The sequence below is a fragment of the Salmo salar genome, chromosome ssa06 (genome assembly GCF_905237065.1).
Source record: "Salmo salar chromosome ssa06, Ssal_v3.1, whole genome shotgun sequence".
In the NCBI taxonomy this organism is placed as follows: domain Eukaryota; kingdom Metazoa; phylum Chordata; class Actinopteri; order Salmoniformes; family Salmonidae; genus Salmo; species Salmo salar.
Window position 1 is genome coordinate 81,011,840 of NC_059447.1, and position 17,161 is coordinate 81,029,000.

Genomic DNA, 17,161 nt, shown 5'->3' on the forward strand with positions numbered 1-17,161 from the left:
TCCCACCTACGCAACAGCCAGTCTAATCCAGTGGCGCGATTTTCAAATACCTTAGAAATGCTATTACTTCAATTTCTCAAACATATTACTATTTTACAGCTATTTAAAGACAAGACTCTCGTTAATCTAACCACACTGTCCGATTTCAAAAAGGCTTTACAACGAAAGCAAAACATTAGATTATGTCAGCAGAGTACCCAGCCAGAAATAATCAGACACCCATTTTTCAAGCTAGCATATAATGTCACAAAAACCCAGAAGACAGCTAAATGCAGCACTGACCTTTGATGATCTTCATCAGATGACACACCTAGGACATTATGTTATACAATACATGCATGTTTTGTTCAATCAAGTTCATATTTATATCAAAAACCAGCTTTTTACATTGGCATGTGACGTTTAGAACTAGCATACTTCCGGGGAATTTACTAACAATTTACTAAATTACTCACGATAAACGTTCACAAAAAGCATAACAATTATTTTAAGAATTATAGAAACAGAACTCCTCTATGCACTCGATATGTCCGATTTTAAAATAGCATTTTGGTGAAAGCACATTTTGCAATATTCTAAGTACATAGCCCAGCCATCACGGGCTAGCTATTTAGACACCCGGCAAGTTTAGCACTCACCAATATCAGATTTACTATTACAAAAGTTTGATTACCTTTTGTTGTCTTCGTCAGAATGCACTCCCAGGACTGCTACTTCAATAACAAATGTTGGTTTGGTCCAAAATAATCCATCGTTATATCCGAATAGCGGCGTTTTGTTCATGCGTTCCAGAAACTATCCGAAATGGTAAATCAGGGTCGCACGCATGGCGCAATTCGTGACAAAAAAAATCGAAATATTCCATTACCGTACTTCGAAGCATGTCAACCGCTGTTTAAAATCCATTTTTATGCCATTTTTCTCGTAAAAAAGCGATAATATTCCGACCGGGAATATCCTTTTAGGTAAACAGACAAAGGAAAAGAAAGCTTTCGGTCGACGCGGGCACGAGCCTGAGTCTCACAGTACTGTAACCAGCCACTACCCAAACGCGCTACTTTGTTTCAGCCAGAGCCTGCAAAGCCACGATTCAGCATTTTGCCGCCTTCTGAGAGTCCATGTGAGCCGTAGAAAGTGTCACGTAAGAGCAGAGATCCCCTGTAATTGATAGAGATAATCAACAAGGCCAAGAAATGGTCAGACAGGGTACTTCCTGTACAGAATCTTCTCAGGTTTTGACCTGCCATTTGAGTTCTGTTATACTCACAGACACCATTCAAACAGTTTTAGAAACTTTAGGGTGTTTTCTATCCAAAGCCAATAATTATATGCATATTCTAGTTACTGGGCAGGAGTAGTAACCAGATTAAATCGGGTACGTTTTTTATCCAGCCGTGTCAATACTGCCCCCTAGCCCTAACAGGTTAACAAGAAGTGTATCTTTAATCGTATGTATAACACTTGTATCTTATATCAATGTTTATGATGAGTATTTCTGTAATTTGATGTGGCTCTCTGCATTTTCACCGGATGTTTGTTTGAGACAATGCATTTCTGAACATAACACGCCAATTTCAAATGAGGTTTTTGGACATAAAGATTAACTTTACGAACAAAACAAACATTTATTGTCTAACATGGAGTCCTGGGAGTGCCACCAGATGAAGATCATCAAAGGTTAGTGATTAATTCTAACGCTATTTCTGACTTTTGTGACACCGCTCCTTCTTTGGAAAATGGCTGTATGTTTTTTTTGTGGCTAGGCGCTGACCTAACATAATTGCATGGTGTGCTTTCACCGTAAAGCCTTTTTGAAATCGGACACTGTGGTTGGATTAACGAGAAGTTTATCTCTAAAATGGTGTATAATTCTTGTTTGTTTGAGGAATTTTAATTATGAGATTTCTGTTGTTTGAATTTGGCACCCTGCAATTTCACTGGCTGTAGGCCAGAAAGGTTAAAGCCCTAACTGTGTGTGTATGTCTGTGCATGTTTTTCTGTGTACACGTGTGTGTGTGTAGCCGGTGTGAAATGGCTAGCTAGTTAGAGGTGCAAGCTAGTAGCTTTTCAAACGGGATGTCTCTCGTTCTGAGAGCTTGAAGTTGTTGATTCCCTTGCTCTGTGGCTTTTGTGGCATGATAGGTAACGGTACTTTGAAGGTGACTGTTGTTTAGAGGGTCCTTGGTTCATGCCGAAGTTGAGGAAAGGAGAGGGATGGAAGCAATACTGTTATATTGATGATGTTGACTCGGATCACTTGCTGCGGCGGAGAAGGAGGTCAAAACGGGGACGAGTGTAACCGGTGTGAGATGGCTAACTAGTTAGCGGTGTGCGCTAGTAGCGTTTCAATCAGTGATGTAACTTGCACAGAGTCCTTGAAGTAGTTGATATACTTGCTCTCCAAGGGCTGCAGATTTTGTGGAGCGATAGGTAATAGAGGTATTTACGGACCCACCTGTACATGAATACCTGAGAACAAATCTGGGACCCGAGCGGGTTCACACCAGACACGGACTGTTTTGATTTTGACCCCCCTTTATTCAGGGTCACATTATTCAATTTCTGTTAGTCACATGTCTGTGGAACTTGTTCAGTTTATGTCTCAGTTGTTGAATCATGTTATGTTCATACAAATATTTACACATGTTAAGTTTGCTGAAAATAAACACAGTTGACAGTGAGAGGACGTTTATTTTTCTTCTGAGTTTATAACTGACACTAAGAATGCTTAGACATGGTTGGTTCCACCCCTCCCATGCAGATTGGGGCATCATAAGCCACTTTGGGTTCATCCTGTCTTCTGCAAGGGGGGGGGTATTGTCTTAACCTGTTAGGGCTAGGGGGCAGCATTTGCACGTCTGGATAAAAAAAATGTACCCGATTTAATCTGGTTACTAATCCTACCCAGTAACTAGAATATGCATATACTTATTATATATGGATAGAAAACACTCTAAAGTTTCTAAAACTGTTTGAATGGTGTCTGTGAGTATAACAGAACTCATTTGGCAGACATTTTCTGACAGGAAGTGGATACCTGATGTGTTGTATTGACTTTAAACCTATCCCATTGAAAAACACAGGGGCTGAGGAATATTTTGGCACTTCCTATTGCTTCCACTAGATGTCACCAGCCTTTACAAAGTGTTTTGAGTCTTCTGGAGGGAGATCTGACCGAACAAGAGCCATGGAACGATGATGTCCCATTAGACACCTGGCGCGCGAGTTCATGTTGGGTACCCTCGTTCCAATACGTTATAAAAGAGTATGCATTCGTCCACCTTGAATATTATTCATGTTCTGGTTAAAAAAGGCCCTAATGATTTATGCTATACAACGTTTGACATGTTTGAACGAACGTAAATATATTTTTTCCCCTCGTTCATGACGAGAAGTCCGGCTGGCTTAGATCATGTGCTAACAAGACGGAGATTTTTGGACATAAATGATGAGCTTTTTTGAACAAAACTACATTCGTTATGGACCTGTGATACCTGGAAGTGACATCTGATGAAGAGAATCAAAGGTAATGGATTATTTACATAGTATTTTCGATTTTAGATCTCCCCAACATGACGTCTAGTCTGTATCGCAACGCGTATTTTTCTGGGCGCAGTGCTCAGATTATTGCAAAGTGTGATTTCCCAGTAAGGTTATTTTTAAATCTGGCAAGTTGATTGCGTTCAAGAGATGTAAATCTATAATTCTTTAAATGACAATATAATATTTTACCAATGTTTTCTAATTTTAATTATTTAATTTGTGACGCTGACTTGACTGCCGGTTATTGGAGGGAAACGATTTCCTCAACATCAATGCCATAGTAAAACGCTGTTTTTGGATATAAATATGAACTTGATAGAACTAAAAATGCATGCATTGTCTAACATAATGTCCTAGGAGTGTCATCTGATGGAGATTGTAAAAGGTTAGTGCATCATTATAGCTGGTTTTATGGTTTTGGTGACCCTGTCTTTGACTTGACAAAACATTACACACAACTCTTGTAAATGTACTGTCCTAACATACTCTAAATTTATGCTTTCGCCGTAAAACCTTTTTGAAATCGTAAAACGTGGTTAGATTAAGGAGATGTTTATCTTTCAAAGGGTGTAAAATAGTTGTATGTTTGAAAAATTTGAATTTTGACATTTATTTGGATTCAAATTTGCCGCTCTTGAAATGCACCTGCTGTTGATGGAGTGCACCACGGGTGGCACGCTAGCGTCCCACCTAGCCCATAGAGGTTAACCCCACCCTGGCTTAGTCTTGCAGATGCAATGATGATTTTGAGACAATGAGGGATTTTTCTACTCCTAAGCTATCTAGTAAAACACATTATTGTCTATGTAATGCAGTCTTTAACTCATTTGTCAGCTCAAGCCATCTCTGGTGACCATACGCCCAGATTAGCTGCAGGGCACTAGAGTGGAGACCATAAAAACACAGACACTAGCAGGACAGAAATGTCTTACTATTAGTTAGATATGAATTGTTAACCATTAATATCAAATAAATCAGGTAAATACACAATTTCTCTCACAATATTTTATTAATTTGGATCCGAACAGGTCCGTTCGGAACAGGTCTCTATATTTAAAACATTTATGTATATCGGGTCTGGGTGGGAAAGCACCAGGTCCATTTCGGAACGGGTCCAACTTTTTGGAACTGTGAAGACCTCTAAAAGGTAACGATGACTGTTGTCGATGTGTGCAGAGGGTCTCTGGTTCAAGCCCAGGTTGGGGCAAGGAGAGGGATGGAAGCAACACTGTTACGTGTGTGTGCACGTGTGCATGTGTGTATGCATGTCTGTGCCCACACAAAACAGAGAGCTGGTGGGTCTGTTCTTTCTTCCATTTGAATGGTTTTCTCTACCACAGCAAGTGTTTATCCCCTCGCTCTCCCACACGTATTCCTCCGCCGGTTGGACACAGAGTCCCGCTGCTGGCATTAAGACAGAATGAAGGATTACAGAGGAGCTCTGCCTCCCCATACAACCGCTGCACTCTCCACAACAGCACAACTCTCAGAACATTGCAGCAAAAAACCTACGCACTGGCTGTTGGCATTAAATAACTAATCCTTTTGGATGAAAACCAAACACCTCACAGAAGCTCGCAGAGGAACAAACGGGGCAAAATGGGTCCCTTTAAGATGGAGAAAATACAGAGTTGTCCTCTTCTGATGGAGACATAGAGACGGTTCTTAATCTTGACTATTATGTTGGGTTCCATTGGTGTCCATATCTTCTCTCCAATTTGGGGGATTCCCCCAAGGATACCCAGCAATGACATACTGTATCTCCTTAGAACAGCAATGATAAGGCTGATTAAATGTATTCAGATTAATGTGGAGTATCTCTGCAAGAGAAAATCAGACATAGCCAGTGGTGAACACGTGTTTGAGTAAGGCACATCTGACTGTGTGTGTGTGTGTGTGTGTGTGTGTGTGTGTGTGTGTGTGTGTGTGTGTGTGTGTCTGTGCGTGCATGCGTGCGCTCAAATGTGTGTGCACTCTCTCTCTCTCTCTCTCTGACTGCTCTGGACCACTGACACAAAGACACCAGCTTCACATGACTGTTCCAGGAGTCAAACAACAACACTGAGTAGAACAACAAGTAATATGGATGGTTCCAGACATGATACTGCAGAGGGATCTATTGTGTACTGCTGTTTACACTAATGTAGTAGCATTCAGACTCTTTAACACTGCTGTTTACACTAATGTAGAAGCATTCAGACTCTTTAACACTGCTGTTTACACTATGTAGTAGCATTCAGACTCTTTAACACTGCTGTTTACACTATCTAGTAGCATTCAGACTCTTTAACACTGCTGTTTACACTATGTAGTAGCATTCAGACTCTTTAACACTGCTGTTTACACTATGTAGTAGCATTCAGACTCTTTAAGCTGTTAGGGCTAGGGGGCAGTATTTACACGGCCGGATAAAAAACGTAACCGATTTAATCTGGTTATTACTACTGCCCAGAAACTAGAATATGCATATAATTATTGGCTTTGGATAGAAAACACCCTAAAGTTTCTAAAACTGTTTGAATGGTGTCTGTGAGTATAACAGAACTCATATGGCAGGCAAAAACCTGAGAAGATTCTGTACAGGAAGTACCCTCTCTGACCATTCCTTGGGCTTCTTGGCTCTGTTTATTGAAAACTTAGGATCTTTTCTGTAACGTGACACTTCCTACGGCTCCCATAGGCTCTCAGAACCCGGGAAAAAGCTGAATGATGTAATTCCAGCCCCAGGCTGAAAAACATTAGCGCCTTTGGTAAGTGCTCTATCAGAGGACCATCAGACTGAGGCGCATGCACGGGGCGACACCATGTTTTTATTTTCTCTCTCTTCGTACTAAAACACGATTTCCCGGTCGGAATATTATCGCTTTTTTACGAGAAAAATGGCATAAAAATTGATTTTAAACAGCGGTTGACATGCTTCGAAGTACGGTAATGGAATATTTAGAAATGTTTTGTCACGAAACGCGTCGTGCGCGTCACCCTTCTTTACCCTTTCGGATAGTGTCTTGAACGAACGAACAAAACGCCGCTATTTGGATATAACTATGGATTATTTGGAACCAAACCAACATTTGTTATTGAAGTAGAAGTCCTGGGAGTGCATTCTGACGAAGAACAGCAAAGGTAATAACATTTTTCTTATAGTAAATCTGACTTTGGTGAGGGCTAAACTTGTTGGGTGTCTAAATAGCTAGCCCTGTGATGCCGGGCTATCTACTTAGAATATTGCAAAATGTGCTTTCACCGAAAAGCTATTTTAAAATCGGACATAGCGAGTGCATAGAGGAGTTCTGTATCTATAATTCTTAAAATAATTGTTATGTTTTTTGTGAACGTTTATCGTGAGTAATTTAGTAAATTCACCGGAAGTTTGCGGGGGGTATGCTAGTTCTGAACGTCACATGCTAATGTAAAAAGCTGTTTTTTTATATAAATATGAACTTGATTGAACAAAACATGCATGTATTGTATAACATAATGTCCTAAGATTGTCATCTGATGAAGATCATCAAAGGTTAGTGCTGCATTTAGCTGTGATTTGGGTTGATGTGACATTATATGCTAGCTTGAAAAATGGGTGTCTGATTATTTCTGGCTGGGTACTCTGCTGACATAATCTAATGTTTTGCTTTCGTTGTAAAGCCTTTTTGAAATCGGACAGTGTGGTTAGACTAACGAGAGTCTTGTCTTTAAAATGGTGTAAAATAGTCATATGTTTGAGAAATTGAAGTAATAGCATTTCTAAGGTATTTGAATAACGCGCCACTGGATTCCACTGGCTGTTACGTAGGTGGGACGAAATCGTCCCACTGGCCCTAGAGAAGCTAACACTGCTGTTTACACTATGTAGTAGCATTCAGACTCTTTATCACTGCTGTTTACACTATGTAGTAACATTCAGACTCTTTAACACTGCTGTTTACACTATGTTGTAGCATTCAGACTCTTTAACACTGCTGTTTACACTATGTAGTAGCATTCAGACTCTTTAACACTGCTGTTTACACTATGTAGTAGCATTCAGACTCTTTAACACAGACGTAGAATTTTACTTACAATAATGTAAAAAAAGATATACATTTCATTGTTTCAAATTGTCCTCAAATGATAGAGAATAGAGGAAAATGGTTTCTATTCCCTGGCTGTGACGAGTGAAATGATCCAGCACAATTATGTCCATGCAATAAATCATTTCTGTTTGTCAAGAGAGTCATTCGTATTTGTACCCTCAGATGTAATACCCATTAACCTTGTGCTAGTGCCTCATTCAGCTGGCTCCTCTAGCAGCTAATAACATCATGTTATCCTCCTACTCTCTTAGAAAAGATAGGATGGAATAGCCTGTACTGTCAGACACGCACATCTAGTGCCCACACACACACACATGCACGCGCACAAAGGCACGCAGGCAAGCGCACGCACGCACGCACATATATACACACACACACACATTTGTTTTACTATCCTTGTGGGGACCAAACAATTAATTCCCATTCAAAATCCTATTTTCCCTAACCCTAACCTTAAACCCAAACCCTAACCCCTAAGCCTAAAATAGCCCCTTTCCTTGTTTTAATATCCTTGTGAGGACTTCTGGTCCCCCACAAGGATAGTAAAATTAAAAACACACATTCACAAACACACAACATGATGTTCTCTTAGAAAAGAGAGGAATGAGTATCCTCAGACAAACAAACTGTTGTCAAATCTATTCTTATTGGATTATGCAAGGCTTTATCTCAGTCATTGTTGTGTAGGAGTTATGGCATCATTATAATAAGAGTACAATCCTAACCCTGCACTTTTCTTTCTGTGAAAGTGGATTTTCTTTGTCTGAGCAAATAGCCCAAAACGCTGTAGAAGCAAATAGATATTATGTACATTATATGATTTTAGAGTTTTACAGTAATCCCAGTTTCCGTCTAAAAATACTTTACAATGAGTTCTTCTGTCTTATAAAATGACAGTCTTTTGAAGCAATCAATTTGATTTTAAAGGGACAGAGAAGTTTTATTGCAATGAGTTGCGGATTGCTTTAACAGCCATGCGATAAAATGTCCTGCAGGAGAGGAGTTAGTGTGCTTGACTTTCTCAGTCCCTTATCCTCAAAGAGACAGAGAAACCACCGAAGCAGAGTGTATCAATCTTAGAACTGCCCATGAAATTAGACGGGATTCCTCCTCTCAAATCCTGGCGGATGTAGTTTCACGGACTGGGCGGGATTCTAACATCATACATCTCCTTTCTCCTCCCTTCTCTGTCCAACTCTGATTAAGATGGCATATCACCTTTTATTGGCAACAAGACAGGTGTAATAAAACATGGATCCTCCCCTACTGCATGGTCCACTGTATTGTTTTTACCCCGCATTGTTGATTGATTTATTTGGTCTACATGGAAAACACAGGACACAGCTGGGCACAGTTAGGCTATAGCAGATTCAAAATGGCTGCCGTCGGTTATGCTTCTACATACTGCCCATATTTTACCTCTCAGTATCAGCTGTCACAATTTCCCAATTCACAACCAGAGATCTTATCCTCCACTCCCGCCAGAGGAAGCCTTACTGAGACTCATAATGCAAGGCTACCCGTGGTGGCCGTGTCAGAGAGGTACGTCCTTCTCACACCACGGACCTGGGCAGCTGGAGCTGTGTTCACAACAGAAGCCATATCAAGAACAGAGAAAAAGTCTTGCTGCTGAAAAGATACAGCGAAAGAGTGTAGTTTACTGTAACATATCAAGCAATAAGTCCCCAGTGTAGCGGTAGTAGACTATTCATTTACTTCGATGTTGAAAGCAGCAATGATTGGTGAACTTCGATTCAGCAGCACCCGGTTTAGGGTAAAGGGATAAGGGCTTGAAATTCCTCCTGCTGTTTTTCTATTCACTTGAAGAGATAATTGTGCAAAATTTAAAAAGTTTTAATTTAGGTTTTTCTGTGAAAATGAAACAAATCATTCTGGCAAGGCATATACAGTAGGGACACAATACTTTTGAAAACCTTTGGCTGTACCTGGGTAGCAAAACAGAAGGCATGTTTAAATCTTCAACATATTTCCGCGCACAACACAACACAGACTCAAACTTAACTTATATCCAAACACCAGAATTGACCTGACCTCCAACCAACTTTTTCGAGGTCTGTGCTCAATAACAAAAAGTATCTTAAAATTCTTGATTTTCAGCTTCATGCATTTAATGGCAGACTGTCCTGACCTTGGTCAGCTCCTGCACCCCCAGGGGGTTATAGATTTGATTTGATGTGGTCAGGGTCAAAATCCACCGTAATCCTTGAGAAAGAATGCCTGCTGACTTTCAATAACCAGGAGGCTGCAGGAGCTGGAGCCTTTCCTCCCCCTTGTCTTAAGGGCACCCAGGGGTTAGTCTGAGAGAAATCATAAACCCTAGGGAACCTGCATGCTTCTACAGTATGTGTCCAATACTCCTCAACACTCCTCACTCAGCCACGCCAACACAAACAACAATCATCAGTCCAGCCTCGTACCACCTCATTCCACCCAAACACTTCCTTTCCCAATTCTTTCTTCTTTAGAAGCGAAAGCCTTTAAATGATTTCTCAACCTTTGTTTTTCCTCTAGAGAACTTTGTTTTCGTACCAGTAAGGTTAAGGCCCGCAGGGATTGGCTCTGCTGTAGGTGTGTGAGGTAAGTGGATTCCAAACACCTGTGCACTGCTCGGTGCTACTTACCTGTATTGTGTGGTTTCACTGCCATAGGTTCACTCACAGGGCGCCACCCATCAATCACAGCCTGCACGTCTCTGACCACCACACCAGAGGGAATGGTTAACCTGGAGGACACACAGGACACACACACACACACACACACACACACACACACACACACACACACACACACACACACACACACACACACACACACACACACTGATCAGTTTACACATGGCAACACACTCCAATCAGCTCTAACACAGAAATTCTATGTACACTTTGTAAATAGCTACAGGAATTCTGAGAATATGATGGATATGGAATTACTGTACATGCAGTGGTCAAATAAGTCCCTTGTACAGTGCGGTTAGGATTTATTGCATAACGAGTTCCGGCTTCCAATAATACAGCTCTAGCCCTGCAGCATACACACTGTTTGGGGAACGCATAAGAGCCATCCATCTATGTAACACCACTGCGATAGACATCCTCAACGTAAGTCCTCATCATCTAATGCTTTGTATTCGATGGCTTTGACATAGATTGTCAGAGCAGCAGTACTAGAAACTCAGATTCCTCTTATAGCCAAGTGGAATCTTAATATGAATATGACGAATGCCCTGCAAAGGGAATATTGTTTTCAGCCGTATCCATAGGACAGTCATACGGGATGCAGGGGAGGGGATCCGAGTGCCAAAGAGAGATATAATAAATATGACTAATGCATACTGAGTATGGTGATGTAAGACAGGAAATAGCTGTCTTATTGATTATAATAAGTTAAGAGGTACAAAACAATAAAACCTAAGAACTACATTTACGTCAAGTAGCAAACACTCTTATCCAGAGCGATTTACAGTGGTGAGTGTATACATTTTCATACTTTTTTCGTACTGGTCCCCCCTGGGAATCAAACCCACCACCCTGGCGTTGCAAGCACCATGCTCTACCAACTGAGCTACACTACATAAACTGTCCATTAATCTCCCTGCGTTTAGACCAAAGAATGCGATGCGTGAGATAACGAGCTGCAGTAGTTCCAGTCTTTGGGTTATCGTCACTGGATATGGATGTATCAGGATTGGGTGAAGGCAGTGCTTAAACTGCTTTGTGTCGAGTGCTTCACACGTGTGCCCACACAGATCGGAACTCTCAATTTCTAACGAGTATAGACCAAGAAGTTAATCACGCAGCTGACCAAATTACGCAAGATTTTACTTCTGGGCTAACCAAGATTAGCTATCCATAACACAAGTAATTTGTTACACTAGCTCCAACAGACACAGACAACACAGACACCTCCCAGACAGACTGACTGGGTTAGCTTGACAGACAGACTGACTGGGTTAGCTTGACAGACAGACTGACTGGGTTAGCTTGACAGACAGACTGACTGGGTTAGCTTGACAGACACATGGACAAATAAGTGTGAAAACATGGGAGCCCATTGTAGAAGTGTAGGACTTTCAACTACATTTAAGATAATTCACTCTGACAGAATATTATTGCAATAAGATATTTCCTATAATTACAACCTAGTGCACCTGCCACACTCATTAGCTCTGTGATACGGGTGAAGAATTCAGCTGCATTTATGTAAATTGAGAGCTTGATGAAGTTATAATGAATTGGATAGCACTGGATTATAAGGCTTTATGGAGTAGAGACATTGTATCTTCTTTAATTGTGTACCTCCCTATTCTTGCAAAACGTTAAGTTCAAAAGATACATGAGTGATAAACATGTAAACTGCACAGACGTGTTTCCGCTTTTGACGAATCACTTTGCAAAAAACTCTAAAACCAAGACAATTTGAGGGAGTAAATGTTTTCTTTAAAAAATTACATTGATCTTTCAAATCAACTTTAGGCCTAACCTTTTTCCATAATGATCTATATTTATCTAACATTTGAATGTTCCATACACTGCAACAAAGAGCAGTATGTATGGAGGCTTTCGATTCATTCACACCTTAAAACCCTCCACTGCTCATCAACACACTCATCTATTTGGATTTTATCTGAATAAATATGCAGAACATTCCTTGAACACAGTTCTTTTTCAACTAATGACAAGCCAATGACCGTGTTCCTCTTTAGCCCATCTTGAAAGGAGGATTCTGCTTTCCCATTAGTGACTAATGTGCTATAATATTGACTGCTTTTGCGATGGGCCATCATGCAAGACTAAAAAAGTGCAGAATCTTAAGCACATGGAGGGAAGCTGATGTGAGTTTCTGCCTCCTAGCAGCCACATCTGGTAGGTATTTCTCACTTTATCCAGAGCCAAATGCTTTGACTTACACATGTTGAGATCTAAATGATCTTGAACCTATTCCATGGCGAGAGATGGAGATAGATGGAGAGATAGAAAGAACGCTGTTAGTAATTAGTCAGGTGGCGAAATAGAATTTGCTGCCAAGTGAATTAGACCACGTCTACTGTGCTGCATCTCATTCTTTAAAACAATGACCAGAAACCAGAGCTTTGCTTCAGAATGCTTTGCTACAACATGGACATCTTCATTTGACCAGTTTCTCACAGCAGGAAAATAATCCTGCAGCAAAAGGACATGTGAATTATTATGTGTATAATAATTAACCCCCTAGATTTGAAATTGAATTAGCATAACAAAAAAAATCGACATAAAAATCCATCAGTTTAAGCTAGAGATATGTTTTTTTTTTGATGGATGCGGTGAAAGATGACAGAGCTATAGCGGTGTTTGTCAGACAATGAGACATTCACGAAAATTGCTCTTCTCACAAAATCGGCTGTACCGTCCTAACAGTTTGGCCTGCAAACTGTTTTGCTTCAGACTCATCTGAAGGTCCCCTGGGACCAGTTCAAAAATAATGTACTGTATATACGTCCATACCAGTCAAAAGTTTGGACACACCTACTCATTCCAGGGTTTTTCTTTATTTTTACTATTTTCTACATTGTAGAATAATAGTGAATACATCAAAACTATGAAATAATAGAAATGGAATCATGTAGTAACCAAAAAAAGTGTTTAACAAATAAAAATATATTTGAGATTTGAGATTCTTCAAAAGTAACCACCCTTTGCCTTGATGACAGCTTTGCTAGCTAGGTAAACAATGAACCATAATCCCAACTCATGACGTTACTACCCTGCATGAATCTGCAGGTGGCTAACCAACCAGGTTCAATGTTAGCTAGCTAACATTAGGCTATAGCTAGCCAAGTAAATGGCTCTGCGATACGAATAATAACATCATACATGTAACGTTAGCTAGAGAGCCAGCCAGCGAACGTTAGCTAGCTAGCTAAACAATGAACCATAATCCCAACTCATGACATTACTACCCTGCATGAATCTGCAGGTTACTAACCAACCAGGTTCAATGTTAGCTAGCTAAAATTAAGCTATAGCTAGCCAAGCAAATGGCTCTTTCTGTCAAAATTAGAAACGTGTAATATCTGAAAATGTAGCTAACTAGACCATCTTACCTGTATACATGGATGGACGCATCTCCTGTTGGATGCCATGGTTGCCCTTAGTTTGAAGATGTAATCCGGAGACAGGTGGTTTCTCCATCTCCTTAGCTATCATACTCAAAATCCACTGATTTAAAAACTCGTTCCTCCAAAATGGGAGAGCAACACTTGTGCAGTTTTAATACACAATATGTTTTTTAAAAAGTAACGTTAGATAGGATTACCTAGACATACTGACCAGCTCAAATAGACAGAAGCTGGCAGACCAATCCAAACTAATCTCTCAGAATGTCCAGCCTACTCATTATCTCAGCCAATCATGACTTGCGAGAAGGTTGCAGCATTTTTCTGTGGCTAAACCAACTAGGCTTGTAATTTAACAATTGTATTTGTATTTACAGATGACATCAAAGTTTGTTATTAAGGCACATGAAAGTTCATAAGTTCGTGAAGGCATTTCTGCCAATTAACTTGTTAGGGCTAGGGGGCAGTATTTACACCGCCGGATAAAAAACGTACCCGATTTAATCTGGTTACCACTCCTACCCAGTAACTAGAATATGCATATACTTATTACATATGGATAGAAAACACCCTAAAGTTTCTAAAACTGTTTGAATGGTGTCTGTGAGTATAACAGAACTCATATGGCAGGCAAAAACCTGAGAGATTCTGTACAGGAAGTGGCCTGTCTGACAAGGTGTCGTTCTTCTTGTCTCTGTTTATCGAAGAGTGAGGATTTTAGCTATCCCGTGACACTTCCTACGGCTGCCATAGGTTCTCAGAAGGCGGCAAAAAGCGGAATCGTGGCTTTGCAGGCTCTGGCTGAAAAAAAGTAGCGCGTTTGGGTAGTGGCTGGTTACAGTACTGTGAGACTCAGGCTCGTGCCCGCGTCGACCGAAAGCTGTGTTTTCTTTCCTCTGTTTAGCTAAATGGACATTCCCGGTCGGAATATGATCGCTTTTTTTACGAGAAAAATGGCATAAAAATTTATTTTAAACAGCCGTTGACATGCTTCGAAGTACGGTAATGGAATATTTAGATTTTTTTTTGTCACAAATTGCGCCATGCGCGCGACCCTGATTTACCATTTCAGATAGTGTCTGGGACGTGCGAACAAAACGCCGCTATTCGGATATAACGATGGATTATTTTGGACCAAACCAACATTTGTTATTGAAGTAGCAGTCCTGGGAGTGCATTCTGACGAAGACAACAAAAGGTAATCAAACTTTTATAATAGTAAAGCTGATATTGGTGAGTGCTAAACTTGCCGGGTGTCTAAATAGCTAGCCCGTGATGCCTGGGCTATGTACTTAGAATATTGCAAAATGTGCTTTCACCAAAAAGGTATTATAAAATCGGACATATCGAGTGCATAGAGGAGTTCAGTATCTATAATTCTTAAAATAATTGTTATGCTTTTTGTGAACGTTTATCGTGAGTAATTTAGTAAATTGTTAGCGAATTCCCCGGAAGTTTGCTAGTTCTGAACGTCACATGCTAATGTATAAAGCTGGTTTTTGATATAAATATGAACTTGATTGAACAAAACATGCATGTATTGTATAACATAATGTCCTAGGGTTGTCATCTGATGAAGATCATCAAAGGTTAGTGCTGCATTTAGCTGTCTTCTGGGTTTTTGTGACATTATATGCTAGCTTGAAAAATGGGTGTCTGATTATTTCTGGCTTGGTACTCTGCTGACATAATCTAATGTTTTGCTTTCGTTGTAAAGCCTTTTTGAAATCAGACAGTGTGGTTAGATTAACGAGAGTCTTGTCTTTAAATAGCTGTAAAATAGTCATATGTTTGAGAAATTGAAGTAATAGCATTTCAAAGGTTTTAAAAATCGCGCCACAGGATTCAACTGGCTGTTACGTAGGTGGGACGAATTCGTCCCGCCTAGCCCAGAGAGGTTAACGCATTTTGATAAAATCAAAGTTTACGTTCAAATGGCTCTCCTATGCAGTAGTGACCCGCAACATACATCTAGTTTCCTGAAACAGGGTCACATACTAATTCATTTTTAAATGGATGGGTTTACTGGTGGTAAAATAGGCATGTTATACCATTTTGGACCACCAGGCTGCGGATGTCATGCAATCTGTCGTTTTTGTGTTTATTCTTTTTCATAAAAACAATGACAAGTTTGATGTCGGACAACAATAGAATGTTCATGATGTTACTGACAACTGTCTACAGACATGTCGATAGACGTAGTATAAATCAGCCTTTAGTCTTGAAATCTTTGGTTGTTTAGTACACTACTGTATTCACTCCGTTTAGCATATGCCTACATACAGTTGAAGTCAGAAGTTTACACAAACTTACGTTGGAGTCATTAAAACTCGTTTTTCAACCACTCCACAAATTTCTTGTTAACAAACTATAGTTTTGGCAAGTCGGTTAGGACATCTACTTTGTGCATGACAAAAGTAATTTTTCCAACAATTGTTTACAGACAGATTATTTCACTTATAATTCACTGTATCACAATTCCAGTTGGTCAGAAGTTTACATACACTAAGTTAAATGTACCTTTAAACAGCTTGGAAAATTACAGAAAATTATGTCACGGCTTTAGAAGCTTCTGATACGCTAATTGACATCATCAATTAGAGGTGTACCCGTGGATGTATTTCAAGGCCTACCTTCAAACTCTGTGCCTCTTTGCTTGACATCATGGGAAAATCAATAGAAATCATCCAAGACCTCAGAAAAAAATTGGAGACCTCCACAAGTCTGGTTCAGCCTTGGGAGCAATTTCCAAACGCCTGAAGGTACCACGTTCATCTGTACAAACAATAGTACGCAAGTATAAACACCATGGGACCGCGCAGCTGTCATTTGCTCAGGAAGGAGACGTTTTCCGTCTCCTAGAGATGAACGTACTTTGGTGCGAAAAGTGCAAATCAATCTCAGAACAACAGCAAAGGACCGTGTGAAGATGCTGGAGGAAACAGGTACAAAAGTATCTATATCCACAGTAAAACGAGTCCTATATCGACATAACCTGAAAGGCCGCTCAGCAAGGAAAAAGCCACTGCTCCAAAACCACCATAAAAATGCCAGACCACGGTTTGCAACAGCACATGGGGACAAAGTTTGTACTTTTTGGAGAAATGTCCTCTGGTCTGATGAAACAAAAATAGAACTGTTTGGCTGTAATGACCATCATTATGTTTGGAGGAAAAAGGGGGAGGCTTGCAAGCCGAAGAACACCATCCCAACCGTGAAGCACGGGGGTGGCAGCATCATGTTGTGGGGGTGCTTTGCTGCAGGAGGGACTGGTGCACTTCACAAAATCGCATCACGAGGAAGGAAAATTAAGTGGATATATTGAAGCAACATCTCAAGACATCAGTCAGGAAGTTAAAGCTTTGTCGCAAATGGGTCTTCCAAATCGACAATGACCCCAAGCATATTTCCAAAGTTGTGTCAAAATGGCTTAAGG

General features: G+C 40.3%; 1 protein-coding gene across 1 annotated transcript in view; it reads right to left on the reverse strand.

Moving 5' to 3' along the window:
* LOC106608176 (leucine-rich repeat and fibronectin type-III domain-containing protein 2-like) overlaps positions 1-17,161 on the reverse strand; it is a 181,362-nt gene that overhangs the window by 75,730 nt on the left and 88,471 nt on the right. The window contains exon 3 of the mRNA XM_014205961.2: positions 10,256-10,356. The gene's annotated coding sequence lies outside the window, so the exon portion shown is untranslated. The remainder of the gene's footprint in view (positions 1-10,255; positions 10,357-17,161) is intronic.